General features: G+C 41.8%; 1 long non-coding RNA gene across 7 annotated transcripts in view; it reads right to left on the reverse strand.

Moving 5' to 3' along the window:
• The window catches only part of LOC102161678, a 69,535-nt gene that overhangs the window by 15,020 nt on the left and 30,020 nt on the right, over positions 1 to 24,495 (reverse strand). The window contains exons 3-5 of one of the 7 annotated variants that reach the window (XR_002343596.1): positions 24,414 to 24,495; positions 15,299 to 15,426; positions 7,304 to 7,377 (exon numbers count right to left, since the gene is read on the reverse strand). This is a non-coding gene — a long non-coding RNA (uncharacterized LOC102161678). The other 6 variants (XR_002343595.1, XR_002343594.1, XR_002343598.1 and 3 more) reach the window with 6 other exon arrangements.

Raw genomic sequence — 24,495 nt, forward strand, 5'->3', positions numbered from 1 at the left:
CCACAGCCACAGCAGTGAAGGATCTGAGCCACGTCTGCAACCTACACCACAGCTCATGGCAACACCTGAACCTTAACCCATTGAGCGAGGCCAGGGATCGAACCTCATGGATTCTAGTTAGATTCGTTTCTGCTGAGCCATGACAGGAACTCCAGGAACACTTTTTTAAAAAGAGAGAAGGTATCAATTTGTCAAAAATGTAATGTCATAAAGACAAAGGCTTTAGAAATAGTCCAAATTAAAGGAGGTTAAAAGAGGTGAAAATTAAAAGCAATTGATAATTCTAAACTGGATTTTTTTATCAGAGGAATAGGGGACTTTATTAAGGACACTACTGGGTCTATAATTGACAAAACTGGAATATATCTGATAGATGAGTGTACTACACTGCCATTAAATTTCCTGAAATTGGTAACTATTCTGTGGTTATATTAGAGATTATGCACATTCTAAGGACATATATACTGAATTTTTTGGAGTAAAGGACCATAAATTTGGAGCAAAAGAGCTGCAAATGGTTCAGGGAAAATACAAACACACACACACATAAATGAGAAAGCAAAGTTTAAATATTTACAATAGATAAATCTGGGTAATAGGTATATGAGTGTTTCTTTGCAACTTTAATTTTTGCTACCTTTGGTATTATATTTTAAAAAAAAGGTTTTTTTTGTTTGTTGGTCTTTTGGGGGGGACCTCATTCGCGGCATATGGAGGTCTCCAGGCCAGGAGTCCAATTGGAGCTGTAGCCGCCAGCCTACTCCACAGCCACAGCAACACGGGATCCGAGCTGCATCTGCGACCTACACCACAGTTCACGGCAACGCTGGATCCTTAACCCACTGAGCGGGGCCAGGGATCCAACCCACGTCCTCTTGGATGCTAGTCGCATTCATTAACCACTGAGCCACAATGGGAACTCCCCCCACAAAGTTTTTAAAAAGAGAAAATTTAAAGACCAATTGAAGAAGAGCCTCACCAGCCTTTTTCATAACAGCCTAAAGCTGTCCATCAACAAGGGAATGAGAAAACAGACTATGGTATATCCATGGATGGATATAATGGAAGGGCATTTAACAACAAAAAGAACTACTGATAAGTATGGCAATATGGATGAACATCAGAAACATTCTGTGAGGGAAGATATATGTATGCATGTGTGTACGCGCACACGCACACGCACGCACACACACTGCTTGACTCAATAAATATGAAGTGTAAGAAAAGGTAGAATAAATGTATGATGGAAGTCAGAAAATTGTGGCATTTGGAAGTGGAGTAAAATCAGCTAGAAGGTAACACGAGGGAACTTTCGGGGGCTGATGAAAATGCTCTATATTTTGTTGGGGGTGGTGATTTCACATGTATTTACAAATGTCAAAACTCATCAATCTGAACTCTTAAGAGCTGTGCCTTTTGTGGTCTATAGATTATACCTCCAACTAATTGAATGAACAAACAAACAAGCTTTTTTTTTTTTTTTTAAATGGGAGATATTTTAAGGTAAATTCACATCGAAAGAGAAGTTCAACATCCCTGGAATTTGTTCCAGTGTTAAGACCATTATGTCCCAAGAAAGACCCGGGGTTTCTAAAAACATAAAAGGGAAATAATTTATCTTAAGAAGACCTAGGATATCTGAAAATATATAAGGGAAATATCTTAACCTTCTCTCAAACAACCTTTACAATATTTAAGAATGTCCTGTGGGATGTATGCTTAATTTCAAAACATAACTAACCAGTTTGTTACCCAAGAAGATGCATAAATTGCTGCACTTGGAAGGATGTCCAGATTTTGCTGCTTGGGACTTTTCCTGGTCATACATATAAGGAGTGGCATGCATGCATAGAATTGGTGCCTGTTTGGGCACCATTCAGTACTGAGCATGCCTTCCTGGTTTGCCCACGCCGAGCAACAACCAGGGCTGCAAACTACACGTGTTAAGCGAGTTCCACCCAGTTCAGGCCTCTAATATCTTTAGCAATACAGGAAGGAGTGCATTTTCTCCAAGTGGTAAAAGAATTAGTTCACAAAAACTCAATTGTGCAATGGAAATAATGCTAGTTTAAGGATCTGTGTTTAGTTCAGGCACCCACAGGCATAATCATGACATAGTTTTAGAGTTGCAGCAGCTCCTCTGCTAGAGGCTGCTGAGGCTTTTGTTTAAGACACACAGCGGTGATGCTCTATTCTGGTCCTGTGGCAGTTCTGTGGGTTCAGTCAGGCTGGCTCTGCAAGTTCTCTCCTCAACCTCTTTTATTCCAGAGTGCCACACTGGTCCAGTTAGAGCATGGTTTACTGTCACCACAGCTAAGACACAACTTCTGTAATTTCACCATCTTTTTAGTTCAGAGGCACAGATTACGTCAATAATTCTTTCATTGTTCTAGAATATTATGCTTCTAATTGCTACTGGACCAATCTTTACAAAACAGGGACTTCCATGAGAAAATCTTGGCTGATGCCTTCTGTCTGTGAGCTTCTCTGTGAATCCCTACTAAACTCTGGCTGCAGCCAGAATGGAAAAGTTTTTTATACTGCCCCTTTATCTGCAGCGGCTGAAATCAGATCGGTCTACTTACCACCTTATGAGGATTTTGCAAGTTATTCATTTCACACTCACCCATATCAGGGTTGCAGATTGATCTGAGTACCTGTGTTTGAACAAAACCACCAGGAAGTTGAAAGAAAAATGAGCTGGGAGTCTTGAGTCTAAGTTCCACCTCGATTTTGCCATAAATAACTACGGGAACCTTAACCACTAATTCTCAACTTTCTCAGATGTGAACTAAAAGCATCAATGCTGGTCAACTCTGAGAATGGAGCTCAGAACCATTAGCTACTGGGCCAGACAAGACATCCCAATGGAGATCAAAAGAGCCACAGGAGTAGACAAGTCCTTACACAGTCACACACGCAGACAACTGAGAGAGAATTATTTGTTCACATTCTACCTTTCTCTACCATTAAACAAAAATGCGTATGCATGACTTTCATAAACTTTAAAACTATAAAGTAAAAAAGTTTTAGACACGTTAATTCCTAATATTCTTTATTGCTCAACAGTGAGTATTGTTGAAAATGTTACCAGAAGCTGTTAGAGCAGGGGAGAGAATGTATAAAGAATGTATGACCTAACTGCATACTGGGGATGGGAGAAGACCTGACCTATGTAATTTGAGGACACTATGTTTTTACTGGAAACTGTAAGGCTAAAGACAAAAAGGAACTGACAAAAACACTGTATTCTACTTGGTAACTGTGTGTCACACAGAGTTCAGTTTAGCAAGTCTGATATTACTTTATAAGTATACTAGGGCTGAACAAAAGTAAGTGTACTGTAGATAATAGAAATCATGTTTCTCATTGTCAAAGAAAATAAATGACAAATAGGCAAAGGGGGAAGGCTAGAATAGCCCTGTGGAGCTGGATGAGTCAGAGCCATCAGCATAAACTCTAGGAGGGGTGAGAGAGGGAGAGAGAGAGAGGGAGGCAGGGAGGGAGAGAGAGGGATGACGCAGAAATAAAAAGAGCTTCCTTGGCCAAACTTGGAACAATTTGAGGGATAAAATTAACAACAATAGTATTGGATTATAACGCAAAGAAGTTGAGTAATTTGAAAATAAGTATCTATTAGTCCATTACTGATATAAATAAAAGATTGAATAAATAAATGGAGGAGAAGAGAAAACGCTTCCTTACAGAAAAATTCCAATATTCCAAATAATAAATGTAGAAGGAGTGAGGGCAATAGAAAAACCACCATTTGAAAACCACAGTAATAATTATTGTGGGCAAGATTCAAGGATACATGCTAAGATTAGTGGGTGAAACTTTAAGGAAAAACAGAATAGTTGCATAGCCTCAAAGTTCTCCCCCTAAATAGTTATTGTACGTTCTCATGGTTTTATTTACTTTATTTTATTTTATTTTATTTTTTGTCTTTTTGCCTTTTTCTAGGGATGCTTCCTGCGGCATATGGAAGTTCCCAGGCTAGGGGTCTAATTGGAGCTGTAGCCTCCAGCCTACGCGACAGCCACAGCAACTCGGGATCTGAGCCGCATTTGCAACCTACACCACAGCTCATGGCAATGCCAGATCCTTAACCCACTGAGTGAGGCCAGGGATCGAACCCACAACCTCATGGTTCCTAGTCGGATTTGTTAACCACTGAGCCACGACAGGAACTCCCTCATGGTTTTAATATATGTCCACAAATTCTTTGATACGCCTCTAGGTGTATCAAAAGGAGGTGTCATTTATTTCCCCAAATCTTGAATGTTAACTAGACTTAGAAACTTACTTCTGATGAATACAGTATGGAAATGGGAAAACTAGTAATTTTACAAACATCTGGCAGATACCGCCTTAACCAAGTGATCAAGGTTAATATCACCAGTAACAAGTTAATTAGAACATGTGGATATAATGTATCCCTGATATGATGCAATGAGAAGGGCATTTCAAAACTGTGATGCTCTTAAAAAAAAAACCCACGACCCTGGTCTAATCATGAGAAAACATTAGACAAACTCACACTGAGGGACATTCTCCAAAATATCTGGCCAGGGCTCTTTAGCAGTTCAAGTTCATGAAAAACAAGGAAAGACTGAAAAAAAGCACCATGGATTGGAGACGAAGGAGATATGTGACTAATCGCAACGTGGAATCCCCCTGGATCCTGGAGCAGATCAAGCGAAAATGGGGACAAGGGTGAGATTCAGATTAGTCTGCAATTTAGTTAATAATGCTGTAACCAAAACGTTCTTAGGCATTGCGAAAGGTGTTATACAATGTAGTCACGTTAGAGGAAGATGGCTGAATTCTCTGTACCATCTTTGTAACTTACCTCTGCACAATATAACTTATCTTTGTCATCACCTATAAATCTACGTTGTTTCAAAACAAAAGGTGCAGGAAAATGTCATGATAAAAGGCATTCCGAGTTGGTATACAAAATATATGTTGATATAAAAAACATCTGTCTAATCAGAAGCCAGAAATCAAGTAAGAAACTGGCATAAATAAAAGGAATCCTAAAAAAGGTTACATGTAAAGAAGTATAGGCCATTACACTCTTGTTTCTTGGAGACCAGCCAAAAACATCTCGGGCTTAACAACAAAGCCTGGGCACATACCTTGTGCATCATGTAAGGCTAGATGGAACTCGTTATTTTGTCCTTAGCTTGCTTTTCATCTCTCTAAAAGAACCTCCGGAGATCGAGTCCCAGGCTGGGAACCGTTTCATTCTCATCCAGGCCCATGGCCCCGTAGAAAACCAAAGCAATTGAATGCCATTGCAGTCGCTGGGTTTTTTCCCCCAGAGATAGAAATGTGTAACATTATACTCATGTGCATATAAAATTAAGAAGAGTTTACATAAAATTCTTCCATAAATGTGGGGAAAACAACCAAAAAAACCCTGTCTACCCCCAGGAGGCACAGAATGTGGAATGAGAAGGCAAGGAGAGAGAAAGTGGGATGAGGAGCTGCCGGACACCCCTAGGGAGGCACTGATTTGGGGCCTGGACTTCCCAGGGGGCCCTAGAAAATGAGGCTGGATGGGGTGTTTGTGTGAAGCAGCCCCTGAGAGGAACTGCAGTGGGTGTCCTGGTCAAGGATGGCTGTTCGTGTTCAGAGAATTTGTTGTCCGCTCTGAGGGGTGAAAGGGGAAAGACTGAGTAATTACTAGAGCTTCCACTTCAAAGGGGAAGATCTCATTTTATTTATTTTTAGGGTAACTAAAGTGAATGGACATTAAGAAAATTACCCAAGGTCACACAGTCAGTAACTGGGGAAACCAGAATTGGAAGCTAGGTTGATGTGACTTCAGAGTTTGAGCAGTTAACCATAACACAAAAGGAGTCAATAGCTGAGCAGACACAGGAAGCAAAAACAGAGAGAAAAGCCAGGCAGGAATAATGGGAGGGAGTTTAGCATTTGCCTTAAATACCTGAGATTCACTTGTAATGGCTGCTGGGGTTTCTGGGTTTAAAGACCCAGCGTTGGTGCAAACAAGGAAATGGCAATGGATACAGTAAAAGTTTTCTCTCCATCTCTCTCTCTCTCCCACACTCACACACACAGAAACAGGCTCACAGAGAAAGAACTGGAGCCTACATCACACTTTCAGAAGCAGCGTGTTGTCTCCTCCAGGGCCAACCTGCTCCCCGGCTCGGCTGTGAACGCCTTGAGCCTGGCAGAGCCCAGGCAGGTTGGATAGTGACTGGACACTCTTTCCCACACAGCGTGGGAACTAGAAGTGGTTTGCTGCTCTCACACCTGCCAGAAAGCTACTATTTCCACATCGGCCAAAAAAACTACAAAACTAAAGAAGAATACAGCCGCTTTCAAGGCCTTGCGTTCCTTGGGTTCGGCTTCCCCTACCTCTTTGTCTCAGGTGACATTGGGGTCTTCCCCAGAAGCCATCCTGTGTTCAAACACTGCTCCCAGGGCCATCTTCCTCTCTCCATCTCTGTGAAACCTGATGCTTTAAAATCAGACTCTCTGAGAATCCAAGCATGAAATCCCTAATTCTGTTCCAAGTTAGCCAGAGCAAATAAACAACTAGAAGGAAAAATTGAAATAGCAATTGCCCTTGATTTTTCATAATAGACAAATATATTCCAAAACTCATAGGAGAAATCTTGCTTTCTCTTTCTGTCAGTCTGTTTGTTGAAGCTTTTTGCTAAGTCCCCCATTCTGTTCAAAAGTGGGAGCTTTATTTTAAATAAGGCCACCTTAAGGGATGGCCTTAAGAGAAAGGAGGCAATGGAATGCATTCCTTAATTTTTATGCTGAAGCTTAAAAATTGAGACAATCTGAGACAAATTGACTCAAAAAAACAACTCCAAAAAGATACTTACCGCATGCAAAACCAAAACAAAACAAAATTAAAAACACACACAAAAAAACTTTGACCACCTGGGCAAGTAGACACAATTTGGATCCAACTATCTTTTGAGTTTGTATGTGAAAAAAAAAAACAAGATTTAAAATCCAAACTATCGTTTTGGAGTTTGGTATGTGGTGGAGACCTGGGACCCAAAATTTAAAAAGCAGCAGTAAGGCCCTTGTCTCCATCTGTCTGTATGTTCGTGTTTGTCTGCATATATACATACATATGTGTTGTAGATGTGTGGTGTTTTTTAATCTCTGGATGGTATTGCTAAAATTTATTGGTAAGGAGCTCTATTTAATTGACTCAAAAAACAAAGAAGCTCTTACATGAATTAAAGAATTGTTATAGAAGTTAACCACCATTACTTTAAGGTAGTTGGTTTAATTAAAACAAGCATACCTTTGGAATTATCAACACCAAAAAAGTAGGGAGTCTCCTGGTGGTCCAGTGGTGAGGATTCTGCACTTTCACCACTGCAGCGGGAGCCAAAAAAAAGCAAAAACAAAAAGAAAACCGCAATTCTTGAAACAAAACATAAGCAAACACACTGAAAGAAATGCAGTCATACAATTTTAATTCCGCAGGGATAGATTGACCAGATAAGTTTTATGTTATCCTCTTTACAAAATTTGTCAGCAAGAGAAATAACTTCAGATGGCTAATGGTTTTAGGGTCATATTGAAGTTTTTGTGACTAATCTAAATATAACTGTTGGCAACAAATGACTTAAGTAGAGGAAAATTGGATGAGAGTTTTTTGTACAGTAAATATGTTTTGTATAATAAATACAATAAATATGGTATGTGTGCTTGGAAAGCAAATTCCTCAAAACTTTTTGTTAACTTTAATAAGAGTTTTGCAAAGATTAAATTAAATGATGGACATCCTAGGTCTACCCATACGGAAATACCTAGGTAATCTCCAAATAGGATGAAATACCGAAACATTACTAAAAATAGGTTCATCCACTTTTTGTTTTCTTTATAAAGGAATGGATATCTGTTCATCTAATTTTGTTAATTAAGGTCTGTATTCACCAAGACTTACTTCCCAGATAGTTCTTTGCTGTTATGTTATATTGTTGCAAGGTTTAACTGAGCTTCTAAAAGGACTTTCTAAGCTTGTTTCTAAAGCCATCTCAGTAACCTAGTTTTGTTTTTTGTTTTTTGTCTTTTTGTCTTTCCTAGGGCCACACCCATGGCATATGGAGGTTCCCAGGCTAGAGGTGTAATCAGAGCTGAAGCCACCGGCCTACACCAGAGCCACAGCAACACAGGATCCAAGCTGCATCTGAGACCTACACCACAGCTCACGGCAACGTCAGATCCTTAACCCACTGAGCAAGGCCAGGGATCGAACATGCAACCTCATGGTTCCTAGTCGGATTCGTTAACCACTGAGCCACGATGGGGACTCCTCAGTAATCTAGTTTTGGGTGAAGATCAGATGCCCCAGGACCTGCAACCAGCAGATTATACATATTGGAAAAGACATAATTTAAAGGACATTTCCAAGGCAGATGGAAAGGTGCTTACTAGGTACTCTTAACAGCTCATGGGCAGCAAAACTAAAGGGAATCAACTCTTGGACTCATATCTCCCACTTAAAAAAGGCCCCCTGTACTGGGCTGGTCTGTAAAGAGGACTGCTGAGCTCGAAATCATCTTAACGCTCACATAGAGGGGAAACTACACCAGGATGAGAAGACAACACCAGAAGTAGACAGCTGGACCCAACTCTTACGTGGATTTTTAGTGTTTTCTTGACTTCCTGGACTTTTGCATACGAATCAAATGTTTTTCTATCATGGGCATTGTCCTATGCCAATTAAAAAAAAAAAAAAAGACAAACAAAAACAAAAACAAAAAACCAAACCAATTGTTGGGTCCAATTGTGGCTAATTCCCTATGCCTAGTACTTCTGGGTTACCTTGGTGGATTTCTCCCAACCAAGGCTCTGATTGGATAGCCCTTAGAAAATTTACTTTATTACTAGATGAGATTTTCCCACCTGGCCAATTAATAATACTTGCTCTGACCCTGACCATAAATACGAATTTTCTTTTAGGGCCACTCAAACTCAAGAACAACAAGCTAAGTCTTAATCAGAAACTGTAATCTCCTATTTATTAGAAGGGCAGCTTCCACAATTATGGGATGGGTTTATGTGGTTAACACCAGGCATGGCCATTTACATTTAAAGACTCCTCTAGTTGGGAACAATAAATCACATTAACACTGATAAGCCTAGCCTAGTAACATTAGAAAATTAGGCTGGGCGCCTTATGAACAATGCCTACATATTATTACCCTTAGAGATAGTGGCTGGTATGGAGCAGACTGGGTCAGACTAGCGGAAACTCACTGCGTCTCACCTCATGGAATACAGTGGGTTTATGGTACTAACTCATGGCCTTGGCTTCCACCAGGATGGATAGGAAGATGTACTCTAGGATTCTCTTGGACTCAAGGCCATAGACAGAACAATTTAAAAATGACCCTAAGCACTCTTCCATTGGTACAAGAAATCTGTAGTCTACTAGTACAACAATTTAGCAGCTATTTTGTACCTTCAATAGGATTAGCGTGTGTAATCAGCCATATCGAAGGGTTAAGGAAATTCACTCAACAGATTTTAAATGACAGTAACCAGGCTATTAACCCACTGAATTCTGAGACCTCTAAGCTGCTCTAAGTGACCCACTCCCCAGTCTTGACAACACCTTCAAAAACTGGTTTGACATAGGAAGCTCTTGGCTGAAATATTTACTTGTAACTCTGTGAAAGTTATTAGCTATGGTATTTCTATTTTGACTGTTTTACAAGATTATTGTTTCTTATATTGCCAAATATGTGACTGAGCTTTCAAAAAATAATGACTAGATGAAGCAATTGATCAAATATATTTCTTTACCAGATCAATGATTGTAATAGTATAACTCTACATATGGAAAGATGCAACAAGAGGGAATATTTTCCTGGACCATAACAGACTAGTAAGACAGGTGTTCCAGAGACTTTTGGCTACTATAATAAGGCCAGTCCAGTAATAGCACTTTGAGTGGCCTGTCAATGAAATATTTGCCAGACCTGGGAATGAGCATTCCTAGCACCATGGGATGAAGTGGTCATGAAACACCTCCCAAAACTAGGGTCAAATTTTTCTTCCTTCCTACCTTCCTTCCGTCCTTTCTTTCTGTGCCGACCTGTGGCACATGGAGTGCCTGGGCTGGGATCAGATCTAAGCCACATTTGCAACCTATGCCACAACTGTGGCAAAGCCAGATCTTTAACCCACCTTGCTGGGCCAGGAAGCAAACCTGTGTCCCAGTGCTCCAGAGACACTGCTAATCCCATTGCACCAGAGTAGGAAATCCTATGAACTGGAGACTGGCACTTGCCATCTGCCTCAGTGTGCACTGAATCATGAGCCAAGGCAGCTGCCAACTCTCAACATGCCCTGAAAGAGCTCAGGGCAGAGATCATGTGAAGAACTCTTTGGGAAAACTGGCAGAACAGGTCTTCGGAGAGTTAGATATTTTTAGGCGAAGAATTTATGAGCCAATTCTTGCATCTCCTTGTATCTAGAAAAGCACTAAAATCCTTCACGGTGATAACTGTTCCTGTGACTGGCAGTGACCTTCCGAGACTAGCGGCAGACTTCTGTCAAATGCGTATATGGCTGCATGTACCTCTCCCTTCACCAAAATCGCATGTATACTGATGTTTCCCCCTACGTCTTTGGAGTGATAGTCAAAGCCATCTGAAGTTCTACCTCCTGGGCTATAGCCCTCATTTCGCCCCAGATAAAACTGAACTCGCAACTTTTAAGTTGTGCACATTCTTTAAGTTGACAGAAACATTACTAAAAATAGGTTCATCCAGGTTCGGCTTTTTTATAAAGGAACTAAAGATATTTGGGTTTATTGGTGAACATTTTTTGTGTCACATTAGAAAATTTACTATAAGAAAAATAGGCTTTTACAGTGGTCTGCTTCTGAAGACAGATTGTGAAGGATTTTTCTTTGCCTGCTAAGTAATCTGCTTAGAAAACAAAGATTTGTGTTTTCTGAAAATAATTTCTTGCCTTCATGGGGTCTTAATCAGGCCTTTCATTACAAAAGAGAACAATCTTCTCAATATTGAAAGAGCTTAGTTTTGCTACGACTGTGTAGCCTATTTGTATTTGTCTTTGAAAACTTTTATGGTTGCATTGGTCAAATAGATAACTTAAGTAACATTTCAAAAGGATCTGTGGTCCTGTTCAGTGAAGTGTCCCAAACCTTTGACAAATTTCCAAAAGTCAGGTTCTAAATAAAGTCTTCTTGACCTTGAACTAACTTTGGGTTCATCCAGGGTCCCTGAAAATTTTTAAAGAATTTGTCTTTCACCTGGTATATGCTTAAATTACATGGGAAGCTTGTCAAGAAGGCAAACAAAAACTTTTAACCTCATATTTGTATAGGTACATGCCTATGAGTATTCTAAAATTGTGTGAAATTCCTGAAATTCTAGGATGTCCTAATATAATGATATTGGTCGTAATTTTAAAATGTATGCCACAGAAATAAGCAGATGCCTTTGTCAATCTCATTATAATGGTCATTTTCAAGTCTTTTTTGTCATTTATAGACAGGTATTGCTTTACTCTGATGCTTTTGCAAATGTGTTTCATCTTCCGAAAAAAATCATGGGAAGGATTCTGACGGGAATTCTGGATTAGAGGGTTTTTGATAACTTCAAGATGATAGCACTGAACTGGATGAGAATTTCTAAAACTCTAATAGAAAACTCGTTGCCTTAGTGTTTTATGTTCCAGATGTACAGGGATCCCCCTCTCTCTTCTCCTGTAAGCAATTTAGAACTTACAGCAACTTGGGAGACTGTATCTTCACAACAAATGTTGAAGCAGTTCTTCTTTTTTCTCCTACCTGATCCTTCAAGAGCTCTGAGACACTTTGTAAACATTCTTGTTTCTCATGACAATGTGTGTATTTGCACAGGTTCATTGGGAGGCTGTTCCCCTTGTAATGGGATACTTAATACACCCAGCTCCTGCTTCTTATGGTCCACGACTGATAAAGGAAGACAGACTTCTACATTGCCAAGGCCTATTTGCTTCGACTGAAACCCACCTTGCTTTGGTAGAGCGCTCTTTTTTGCAACTTGCTGCCAGAAGACAAAGGCCCCAAACATCACACCCTACAACCTGGAAGGGCTTAGGGAGTAAACTTCTGGATCTGCATGTTGCACCTAAAGAAGGCACCAGGAGTTCCCGTCGTGGCGCAGTGGTTAACGAATCCGACTAGGAACCATGAGGTCGCAGGTTCGGTCCCTGCCCTTGCTCAGTGGGTTAACGATCCGGCGTTGCCGTGAGCTGTGGTGTAGGTTGCAGACGCGGCTCGGATCCCGCGTTGCTGTGGCTCTGGCGTAGGCCGGTGGCTACAGCTCTGATTCAACCCCTAGCCTGGGAACCTCCATATGCCGCGGAAGCGGCCCAAGAGATAGCAACAACAACAAAAAGACAAAAGACAAAAAGACAAAAAAAAAAAAAAAAGAAAGCACCAAACCCCAAAGGACTGCACACTGCATGAGGACCTGAAGATAAAGCTCATTAGGAGATGAAGCAGAGACATCTGAGGCTGACAGTTGTCCCAAGATGTCCATACCAGGCTTATACACCCATCTTTCAATACGGTCTCTTACCCTTCCGTGGAAGGACAAGGCCCTGGTCCATATTCCCCACTCTCTTGAGAAAGAGGGAAGCCTCTCTGATTGCTGGATCTGCCATTGGAAACTTCAGTCCATCCAAGGTAGCAATGACCCTTTGAACTATATAGCTGCGGCCTATGCCACAGCCACAGCAACGCCAGATCAGAGCCACGTCTGTGACCTTCATCACAGCTCAGGGCAACCCCTAATCCCTGACCCACTGAGTGAAGCCAGGGATTGAACCTGCATCTTCTTGGATACTAGTCGGATTCGTTTCCCCTGCACCACAACAGGAACTCCCAAAAAGGACTTTTACCAGGAAACACCTGAGGGTTCTCCCTACCACTTTTCTTGCTACTCAAATGCAGCCCCGTGAGGTTTCTGATTTGTGTGCTTTCCCCTTCCATATGGGACATGACAATGAGGGAAAATCCTTCCTAGCACCAAGGGACTCTTGGTCAGCCCTTACAGGAAGGACTTTGACCAAAATGTGAAAATGTAGAATTAATTAAAGAAAGTGCAACGAAAATTGGAGTTAGGATAGGCCTGTAGGGTGAGCTGTCATGCTGAAGCATGAATCATAAATTACTCCAAATAGGAAGAGATGTCTGTCTACATCTCTAACAGGAAAATGTTGCCTACTTTACCAGCCAGCAGGAAGGAGAAACCTTCTCCCTGCTCAACAATAGCCCAGTCCATCAGAGACGATAGCAGCCCAACCAATGAGAAGCTTCTAACTTTGGACTCCCGGCTTCCTCCAATGGACTTTTTGGTTATACAGCCCATCTCAGTCTCTCCCTTTTCCCTATGAAAGCCATCTTCCCTCCCTTGCTGTCTGGGCCTGCCTCTGGCCTGCCATCACTCTCATGTTCCACATTGCCATTCCTCTTTCAGTTCCCAAATAAACTTGCTTTTGCTGGTAAAAGAACTGGTCGTTATATTATCAAAGTTGGCAGGGTATAGCAGAACGAACAGGGGACCAGGAGCAAGGAGACACGGGTTATTATTCCAACCCTAAAACTAACCCGTTTGTGATTTTGTTTACTTCACTTGAACTTCCTTGGCCTTGTTTACTCATCTGAGAAGTAAAGACACTAACCAAGACGATCTTTTCATTCCCTCCGAGTGCTGAAGTTCTTTAGACCATGTGAGGTGCAAGGGTCCTAAACCTCTGAACCACGAAATAGGAACCATCTGGCAGAATGTTCCCTTCCTTCCAACCCCGCTGCACTGCGTGATAATCTTGACACATAATAAGTGCCTTTAATGAGTGTTAGTTAATCAGAGTTTACCACATTGAGTAGTCATAATAATCCTCCAGGGTAAAAAGTATTCTTCTCGCTGTACATTTAAGATGATCTTCTGGAGGCTGAATTTATATGCTTAATAAGCAAGAGAATCCCATGGTCTCTCTGCTCCAAAGTCAAGGTACACTTTCTGATATGCAGACAAATTAATTTCAGTGCAGAAGGTCTGTTACAAATTTTAGCAACAGGATCAATTTCAATCTAAAAGCAAAACTAGAACTTTTTTGCCCTATGCTGAATTACGGAAAAATGTTTACTCTTGACTATTTTGTAAAACACAGTAATAGGTTGTTTATTGAAAAATTAGTACTTTGACCCTTCCCTTTCAGAGACTTACAGCTTAAAACAAGTTGTACACATGTAACAATGAGTAACACATATAAAATGTGTGACAAAAGTTTGCAAGATTACAGGACAAATGCTGATTCCCCCTGAATTCTTTACCCTCTGCAAATGTCAGTGATTATATACCTTGACGGGTCTCCTATTAAACTGCTTTCACTAAAAGAAAAGTCAATATTTACATTGTATTAAAAACCAGGAATTCTCGGAGTTCCCATCATGGCGCAGTGGTTAATGAATCCGACTAGGAACCATGAGGTTGTGGGTTCGATCCCTGGCCTTGCCTGGTGGGTTAAGGATCCGGCGTTGCCGTGAGCTGTGGTGTAGGTTGCAGATGCGGCTCAGATCCCAAGTTGCTGTGGCTGTGGCATAGGCTGGTGGCTAGACCCCTAGCCTGGGAACCACCATATGCCATGGGTTCGGCCTCAGAAAAGACAAAAAGACAAAAACCAAACAAACAAAAACCAGGAGTTCCCATCATGGCTCAGTGGAAATGAATCTGACTAGAATCCATGAGGATGCAGTTTCTATCCCTGGCCTCAATCAATGGGTTAAGGATCCCATGTTGCCATGAGCTGTGGTGTAGATTGTAGACATGGCTTGGATGTGGCGTTGCTGTGGCTGTGGTGTAGGCAGCTCTAATTCGACCCCTAGACTGGGAACTTCCATATGCTGCAGTGGTGGCCTAAAGAGACCAAAAAAAAAAAAAAAAAAATTTAAGCATTTCTCACATTTTGTTTCAATCAGACTGCCCTTACAAGCACCCTCCTTTCCCACTGCAAGATTGTTTCTTTAGTATCTGTTAATATTTAGGTCTTTCCTTTGGTCTCTATATCCATCACTGTCAAAGACACTTCTTGGCTCCCTCTTTGTTCCAAATTCCATACTTAAAATCTCATTTCACCCCTTCTTACTCCGAATACACGCGCACACACACGTGTATATGTATATGTATATGTATACACACACACATATTTAGTGTTATGGTAGGATTTTATATGCTTTTATTAACTTCCCACATGGCACAAACCTTACCCGGCATGTAGGACGTGCATGCCCATGTTCTGCTGAGCAGAACCAGCTTCTCGCAGATCTGTGGATGGGATGACAGACTTCTTCCCAAGTGGCAGCTGGAACCAGCCCTCTCTTCACTAGCTCTTGACCTTTGCGGAAGAGAGCAATATTTTGGAGACATTTGAAAAACCACACCTGAGGCAAGTTCCTCTCAAGGTTATGAGTATCTTCCTCAAGATCTGACCTGCCTTCCCTCATTACCTTCTGGTTGGTAACGAAGCATAGTTGATATATAAGCATAGTCCCAGAGCAGAAATATAGCTTCTATTGTGGCAAGAGGTAGCCTACCAGCCAAAAAAATTTCAGGACTTGATGAATATGACTATTTCAGGAGAATATATATGGAAGGGGAGCTTGGGGATTCTGGATCAGGGGTGGTGGTGGCAAGTGGGGATGTAAAGCTGGGTGGAGGATAGTTTATTGACACACGAGTCCTCTTCCATGACTTGCAGCTCAGTGCTCTGCCGAGGACACCAGGAGCCTGTCTACATGCCAGAAAGATGGCTCTCTGCAGCTTGTGCATGATAACAGCCTAGTATAAATGAGGTGGAACTGCATAATATTGAAGAAGGAAGACAAAGATTCAAGGAGGTAAAAATATTAGGATAAATTTATTTTGTGTGATCAGAGAAACTGGCACTCAACAATGTTCCCTGGAAGGACCCAGAGGACACTTTTTTTCACTAAAGCAAGAGGAATGCATGGCTCAGGGGCACCGGTTAAGTTAGGAAGCTCTGTGATAACTATCCCACGTAGGCTGTGTAGGCTGGGTTGGCAGAAAGAAGGTGTTGCAAGGGGAAGGGAATTGCTAATATCGGGAGACGATAGGATTGCGGAATTGCAGAGGCCAGTGGCAGCACCTGACTATTAGAATAAAGGGAACACAGGTCATGATAGGCTATCTGTAGAAGGACTCAATACACCTTGACCCCTCGGAATTGGTAGCAGTACTTAATAAATCATGGTATTCCCTTGGGGGAGAGAGATGGAGAGCCAATCAGAATGTTACTCGACTTGTAAAAAAGAAAAAAATCAAGAGCTGATGAATGGAAGAACCTTCACCAGCTTTCCCTTCAGAGGAAAAGCGTCCCTACTCAGTTTCCAAATACATTATTTCACAGACCCAAAGCCCTCTCATCGAAGGAGAGGTGGATCCCCTTGAACAAAGACAACGCAGGGCTGCCACAAGCATGTATGATAAACAGTCCCAGGATCCTTCCCATAGGTTAATCTAAAACTGTTTATCTGGTTAGTAGAAACTGACAAAATGGGAATCCTTGGACTTTTAAAGAACAGTTGAATATAGGGACTCTGCTCTGTGTTCATACTAACTCAAGGGTCCTGAAATTATCCTCCAGTTGAAATGAGGTCATAGGGAGGCCAGGTTAAGAATGGAATTCTAGCTCAAGTAAGTCTCAGAGGGGTTCAGCGGATCTATTGGTCTACTCTATGGTTATTTCTCTGGTTTCTGAGTCTGCAGTTGGGATGTATACAGTTAGTAGCTGGGAGAACACTCACTTTGTTCCCCAACCTATGAAGAGCCATTACGGTAAGAAACTTAAAAGTGACCCTTCTTTCAGCCAAGTAAACAAGCCAAAATAATAACACATGCTGGCAGTATTGTGTACCAGCTACCCAGAACGGTCACTAAATCAATAAGACATCATGAAATTTGGGGGTTATTTTTTTCTTCTTCCCTGTTTTACTCCTCTGACCTTCAGTCTTGCTCCTTGGGATTACTTCTAAAATAAACTACCTGTAAGCAAGACTGCTTTGGGGGAGACTCAGGATAAGCTGATTCCTCTGTGGCCTTGTCTGTGTTACTCCACTTAATTTGGGGGACTTCTGTGGAAACATTTTCAGAACGGGAGCTGCCATATTCTTAGGGAACTTCGTTTTCCTGGCCATAGTAGTTGGTCCAGAGATGGACATGGGACACAAGATGGGCCAAGTAGAGTGCTTCTCCAAATTTTCTCTATCTATGGCTATTGGGAAAAACAGCCTCAAGCCTGGGCACTACTAACAGAACATGAAGTCTGGCCAGACCTGCAAAACTCCTATCTGCCAAGGCTGCCATGTCTGCCTCCACCTCTTTTGGAAGAATGCATTTGACTACCTCTCCCTTTCCAAATATTTTGAGTGTAGCTCATTGAGGCATTTAAATTGCATCCAGAAATATAGTTCTTGAGCTTCTAGCCCTTTGAACACAAGGAGAAGCATAGAAAAGGGTGGACATAAAAGCTGATGGCTAATAAATAATATCAAACATGAGAGATAGTGTATATTTCATAGGGTTGGCAATAACTAAATAAGACTATATAGAATGGCTGGTTCAGAGTAGGAATTGAATATGTGAGAGCATATTCAACTCAAAGAGCAGGTAAAGTGATGTTGCCATGGTGAAAGACTGTATCTATTATGGACTATTTCCCTTTAACACTTCTGCAGAGGTAGACTAACCAGCCATTTCCACAAACACAGCATAAAAGTTGGACCATCTTTTGTGCCATGATATTGTTTCCATCTGTATTATTTGCTCTATATAACAACCTGTGAGATAGACATTATTATTTCTGTTTCATAATGGAGAATCTGACTTTTAAGACCTATGTATTTTGCTCCAAATTATGTGGTCAGTAAGTGAAAGAAACAGGATTTGAACCCAGTGTTTTTTAGCATCAAAGTTCATGGTCTTTTTCTTGTACCATGATGAATTATAACAGAACTACAAATGGCCTTTGGAGTATAAATGAATTAATCCCAGTTTGGGGAATCTGGAAGCGTTTTGGAGGAAGCAAGACTTATGTCTGGCCTTTCTTTTTTTTTTTTTTTTTTTTTTTAAGAATTTATTGAGCCGGTTTCTTTTCTTTTCTTTTCTTTTCTTTTCTTTCTCTCTCTCTCTCTCTCTCTCTCTCTCTCTCTCTCTCTCTCTCTCTCTCTCTCTCTTTAGGACATGCCCATGGAATGCCAAAATTCCTGGATCAGGGATCAAACCTGCACTACAGCAGTGACCTGAGCCACAGCAGTGACAGCACCTGATTGTCAACCTGCTAGGCCACCTCAGAGCTCCCGTATGCCTTTTGAATAATTCAACAAATGATGGACATGCTATAAAATTTGGTTGTGATGATTGTTGTACGCCTATAAATGTAATAAAATTTATTAAGTAACAACAAAAAAAGAAAGTGTTCAGAATAAAACAAAACAAAACAAAAGACCATGGGGAAGAAATACAATCCAGGTAGAGGACAAGCCTAGAGAGGAAAAGCATGAAGCATATCTGGAGAGTGATGAGTGACTTGTTGGGTCCAGAAAGCATGTCTCCGATGAAGCTCCGTGAGGCCAGTGACTGGACCTGGTGTTGCTCATGTCTGTATCCTCAGAGTCGAGCACAGCACCTGGCACAGAGCAGACCTAGTAAATATCTGTTGAATAAACTGACTGAAGAAAAGTCTGGAAATGTGACTAAGGTCAGGATGTCAAAGTTTGAATGCCAGGCTGGATTTGCACTTTACTCCATGCACGATAGGAAGTCATCTGAGAACTGCAAAAAGAACAGTTACATCACTGAATGTGTGGAAATATTGTCCTCAGCAGCCATGTGTTGGAGACTCTGAAGGAGAAGACCCGAGGCAGAAAGGTTGCCAGAGAGAGTAAGGCATGAAGCCTGAATGAGGGTGGAAGCTGTAAGAGCAGAGAGTAGGGAATAAATTCCAAAAGTATTTTGGAGATGAAATCAACAAGATTTCTCAAGAGATTTTTGAGTGTGGAGCCAAAAGTAGGAGGAACGTGGAGATTATAGAGATTTCAAGGCTGAATTACTGGGAAGATGGTAATGATTCAAGGTAATGAACACAAGAGGAAGGATAGAACAGGAATCTAGGTGGGAAAGTCTTGGGGCAAATGATGACATTTGTTTTGAACAATTTGGTTTTGAGATGCATATGGAACACGAAGGAGAGATATTCAGCAGGTGGCCAGCAGGTGCTTCCCTTAGGGGACAATGAGAAATACAGTTGGTGCCAGTAGTACGTCCAGGACTTGACAGAAACACTGGGGAAGGCATTAGGTCTCCCCTAAATTGTGAAGTAGAGGTTCAAGCATATTTTAATAGGATAAATTTCACATAGAAGATATGTTTGCAGGTAGAGAACCAAAGGCACATAATGTATCTGAGCACTTCTACAGAAAAGAAAATGATAGCAAATCAAAGAACTAGCTAAGCTTCTTGTAGCAGTGAAAATAATCATTGTAGACTTTCTGAGACACTGAGCTCTGAAAATGAAATTGGATAAAAGAAGTGTTGCCAGTAGAAAACCTTAATTGTTCCAGTGAATGTTTTTCAGTGAATTCTTTTACTGTAGTAATAAAATATTAGACTGCTTAGAAAATCCAAATAGTGGAGTTTCCATTGTGGCTCAGTAAGTTAAGGACCTGATATTGTCTCTGTGAGGATACAGGTTCAATCCCTGGCTTCATTCAGTGGATTAAGGATCTGGCCTTGCCGCAAGCTGTGGTGTAGGTCACAGATGTGACTCCAATCTGGTGTGGCTGTGGCTGTGGCAGAGGCCTCAGAAGCAGTTCTGATTCCACCTCTAGCCTGAGAACTTCCATATGCATCAGGTGCAGCTGCAAAAAGAAAAACAAAGGCAAAAGAAAATCCAAATAGTTAAATGGGTAGTCCTCGTAATGACCCTGAAAGATTCAGAAAGTATCAATTTTTTTTTTTTTTTTTTTTGTCTTTTTGCCTTTTCTAGGGCCGCTCCTGCGGCATATGGAGGTTCCCAGGCTAGGGGTCTAATAGGAGCTGTAGCCACCGGCCTATGCCACAGCCACAGCAGCGGGAGATCCGAGCCATGACTGAAAACTACACCACAGCTCACGGCAATGCCAGATCCTCAACCCACTGAGCAAGGCCAGGGATCGAACCCACAACCCCATGGTTCCTAGTCGGATTCGTTAACCACTGCGCCACGACAGGAACTCCAGAAAGTATCAAATGTTCTTATGAGCATCTTTTACCATTCTGACTACCTTTGCTTAATTGATTGTACTCTGATCTGTGATATTGTTATTTATGTACTTGTGTTTTCTCTTTCACTAAGTTAAAATCCAGCTTTGCCCTCCTTCAAACTACCTCGGACGTAGTAAGAGACGAATATGTGCTGAATTCAATAGACCATCTTCCCAGGGCTGATCACATGTAATAGAAGAGAATCAAACCTAAGTTATCTTAGCAATTTAACATTTGCTTTGAGGTAAGAATGTGTTCATGAAACTCTTAGACTTTTCTTGTTTCTATGATGAAATTAAAATGTAATTCAGGATCACCCAAATTGTTATCACACCTTTCTTCTAAGGAGCTCATTGCTCATCATGGCCTTCGAGGCCACCGTTTAGGAAGCTTAACCGCTGCTAAGCCCACAAAGACCCCCAGCCACCCCGACTCTGAGAGTTTTGCTTAAAAGGGAGAAGTGGCTCCCGTAGCAAGAAAGGGAGAGAGACAGAGACAGAGAAAGAAAGACAGAGGGAGGGAGAGAGGGGAGGGAGATACAAACATGTACTCAATGTGAAGAAGAACATGAATTTAACCATTGTCACATTTTATTGAATATCTTTGCAGTCGTTTTTCACAGTTACGGTTATATAGTATAAAGTCTGTTGGCAGCTGTGTGTATGTATTTCCTCACATTTTATGAAAAATTCAAGACACGTCCTTAGCGACATCAATAAACATCCCCTGCAGATAGGTGGATTAGGGCAACGTTTCTCCAGCTGTGGGTCATGACTGATAGAAGACTCATAACTCAGACATAGAGGCTCTGAAATGCAAAGTTATTTGGAAAATTGGCTACAAATATTTTCCATGGGCAGGAAAATAGAATTTGGGCATGTTTGAGTCTGCGACTGATACATACAGGTGCCTTTCTACCACGGGGTGCATGGCAGTCAGAGGAATGTCGACAGGTGGCCGGGGCTGGTGACAGGGCCGCCCAGCAGGTGGGATGTGCTTGTGTCAGGGCATAGCGCAGTTCTCTGGTCCTCTTTTTCTTCCGTAACGGTTCCCCTCTAGTGGGCTCTCTTGACATGTTTGCTCCCCTCCTTTCTTCTCCATTCGCCTTCCCTCGCTCGCTCTCTTTCTCTCTGCTTTATATTCCGGAGTCACTTCAAGGGTTGTGTCACTTCAAGGTCTCATTCCAGTCCAGGATCACATTTTCCACTTCTAGATTTCCTGGAAGGTCAATTCCAAGAGAGTTCCTTTTGCCCGTCAACACTCATGTTGAAGTAGGACCGCTTGCCTTCCCCTGGGCTGAGAGAATGCCCCCACGTTCACTCTGTAATAAACCCATGAGATATTGCAGAGCGAACAAAATTCAATCTGCTCAGAGCTGGTACAGATCTGCTACAGGAAAAACTCAATTTTCAGGCTTTCATCTTCCTGGCTTCCACTGTTTGCTGTTCTGTGTGCCTGCAAAGTCATCCGCAGTGGCCACCATTTATTCACACCGAGCTCAGCCTCTGAGCAGCATGCCTGGTCTTTATGGGCTCACTGGCCTTTAAGGCTGGGCGAGCCAATAGCTCCTTTGCTCCTGTCTTTGTTGTGGACTCTGGAGAGAGATCCAGGCTTTTGTCTTTAATTTTACCCAGCATTGCTTCCGCTAAGGGCTCTGAGCCACCCTTCGTTCCTAAAAGTGGTTGTTTCGCTTTAATTGAAAGGTCGGTTTCAGAAACTGACTCTCAGGGTGATGACGTTGAAAGAGCAGAATGACTTGGGATAAGAAATATTTGTATTAACTGCTATTCATTGGGTTTCTGGGTTGGCCATGTTCTCGACGTATGTTATCTCAGTTTTATCAACACAGAAAATATGGGAAAGTAGCTATTACTTGTCCCATTGCAGGTGAGCAGAAGCTGAGAAGACCATTAACTTTCGCAAAGGCACACGCCTAAGAAATGGCAAAACTGACACTCAAATCTAGGTCAGACTGGCTCCAAATGCTGGCTCTTGGTCACTATGCTAACTGCCCTCCACAGAGAAAACACTAAGGTCCCCTCCATAAGCATGAAAGCATGGGTCGTGTTATTTTAACACAGGTTATTGCAATCTGTACTAATCAGTCAATGATTTACAGGGTCCAACTACATGCAAGGACATCAGCAGGTACAGCAGGTACAAGCCAAAGTGTAACATGGTCCTTGCTCTGAAGCTGGAGAGACGACATCCAACTGAATGTGGCATGAAAGTGCCAACATTAAGAACAACGTCAGGCAACAAAAGAGATACGGCAAATAACACAGAGAATGTACTGTGCCTCAGACCCTGTTCCTTTAAAAACATTTTTTATTGTAGTATAATATACTTTTTAACAATCATTTTGTGGCATAATAAATATAACAAAACTCAGTATTCATCCCCCCCCCCCTTTTGGGCCACATTGGTGGCATGTGGAAGTTCCTAGGCCAAGGATTGAACTTGCGCCACCACAGTGACAAAGCCGGATACTTAACCTGCTGAGCCACCAGGGAACTCCATAAGTTAACTATTTTATTGATTGTGTTTTACTTTTGCTTTTTAGGACCTCGTTCACCACATATGGAAGTTCCCAGGCTAGGGGTCGAAGCCAGCCTATGCCACAGCTACAGCAGTGCGGGATCTGAGCTGCATCTGCAACCTACACCACAGCTCACGGCCATGCTGGATCCCCAACCACTGAGCGACGCCAGGGATCGAAGCTACAACCTCAAGGATACTGGTCAGATTTGTTCCGCTGCGCCGCAATGGGAGCTCCCCATGTAACCAGTTTTAAGTGTACAGTTCAGTGGCAGGACACGCATTCACACTGCTGTGCAACCAGCACCACTTTTCATCTCCAGAACTTCCTCCTCATCCCAAATCGTAACTCTGTATCCGATAAACAGTAATTTCTCATTCTTTCCTTCCTCTGGCCCCTGGTAACTCCTGTTGTACTTTCTGTCTCTAGTAGTCTCCTATTCTGGGGACCTCAGATGAGTGGAATTATACACTATTTATCCTTTTGTGCCTGGCTTATTTCACTTAGTGCAATGGCTCAAGAATTGATCTGTTCCGTAGCATGCATCAGAATTGCATTTCTTTGTAAGGCTGAATAATAAATATTCCATTATATACTTGTCTGACATTTTGTTTGTCCATTTGTTTGTTAGTGGATATTTGGGTTGTTCCAAGCCCTTTTATAAGTATTACCCTTTGAGGGTTTTTTTGGTTGGTTTTTTTGTTTGTTTGTTTGTTTTTAATCCCCATTTTCAGATGAAAAAACTAAAGCTGAGACAGATGAAAGATCTTGCCTGAATCTAGAAGGCTGAGTCGAGAGCCTGAAGCCTTAGCCATTATGCTCTGCTGTTTTAAATGAAAGGTGGCTACATTCAGGATGAGGGAATCGCCATAGTTTGGACTGAGGGAGGAGCGCTTTATGGCAGCTGTGACTCTGGCTCTGAACCTTATAGAGGAAGTGAAAGATTCAAATATACCCTGGGCTTTAAGAGCCAAAGTATGAAGGGGTGGGGACAGGGTTTTCTTTGAGGGAAAGGGTTATACAAGGACAGGCAGAATGAGGCATTTTCCACAAGGGAGGCCTTATGCCAAGGAAAACACCTGCTGAAAAGGCAAGGCAAGCAGTGACCAGGCAGCCTATTAGGCAGCCTTGTCAGGACTGTGCTTCCTTAAACACAGCCATTGGGTCCAGAGGATTAAAGGGCTTTGAAAACGAAGTATGCATTTCCCCCCAAACCTACAGAACATCTAACTTTTTAAATCAAATGACATTTTAAATGCGTTAGAAAGACTGGCTATTTAAAGAAACATGTCATTTCTTTTTAATGTAGCATAAATTACAGACCATTTCCTAACTTAATATTTCATGGAATCATTCATCAACACAGTCTGAAGACAATCCAGCTTTTCACTGGTTTTCCTCCTCCTGTGATTCTTTCAGCTGAGAGTTAAGAATTGGCCTGGCGCCACTCATGTTTAAATGGAAGCATTTTGAGATTTTTAAGGCTGTGAATGTCTTAAAAGCAAAACCTCTGGCTTCCTTACCTCTGCATCCTTTGGAGCTCAGCACAAAACAGTCATCCAAAATTTGAAAATATGGCGTCCTGGATGACATGGGACCAAAAGG

The sequence above is a fragment of the Sus scrofa genome, chromosome 4, assembly GCF_000003025.6.
Source record: "Sus scrofa isolate TJ Tabasco breed Duroc chromosome 4, Sscrofa11.1, whole genome shotgun sequence".
Classification (NCBI taxonomy): domain Eukaryota; kingdom Metazoa; phylum Chordata; class Mammalia; order Artiodactyla; family Suidae; genus Sus; species Sus scrofa.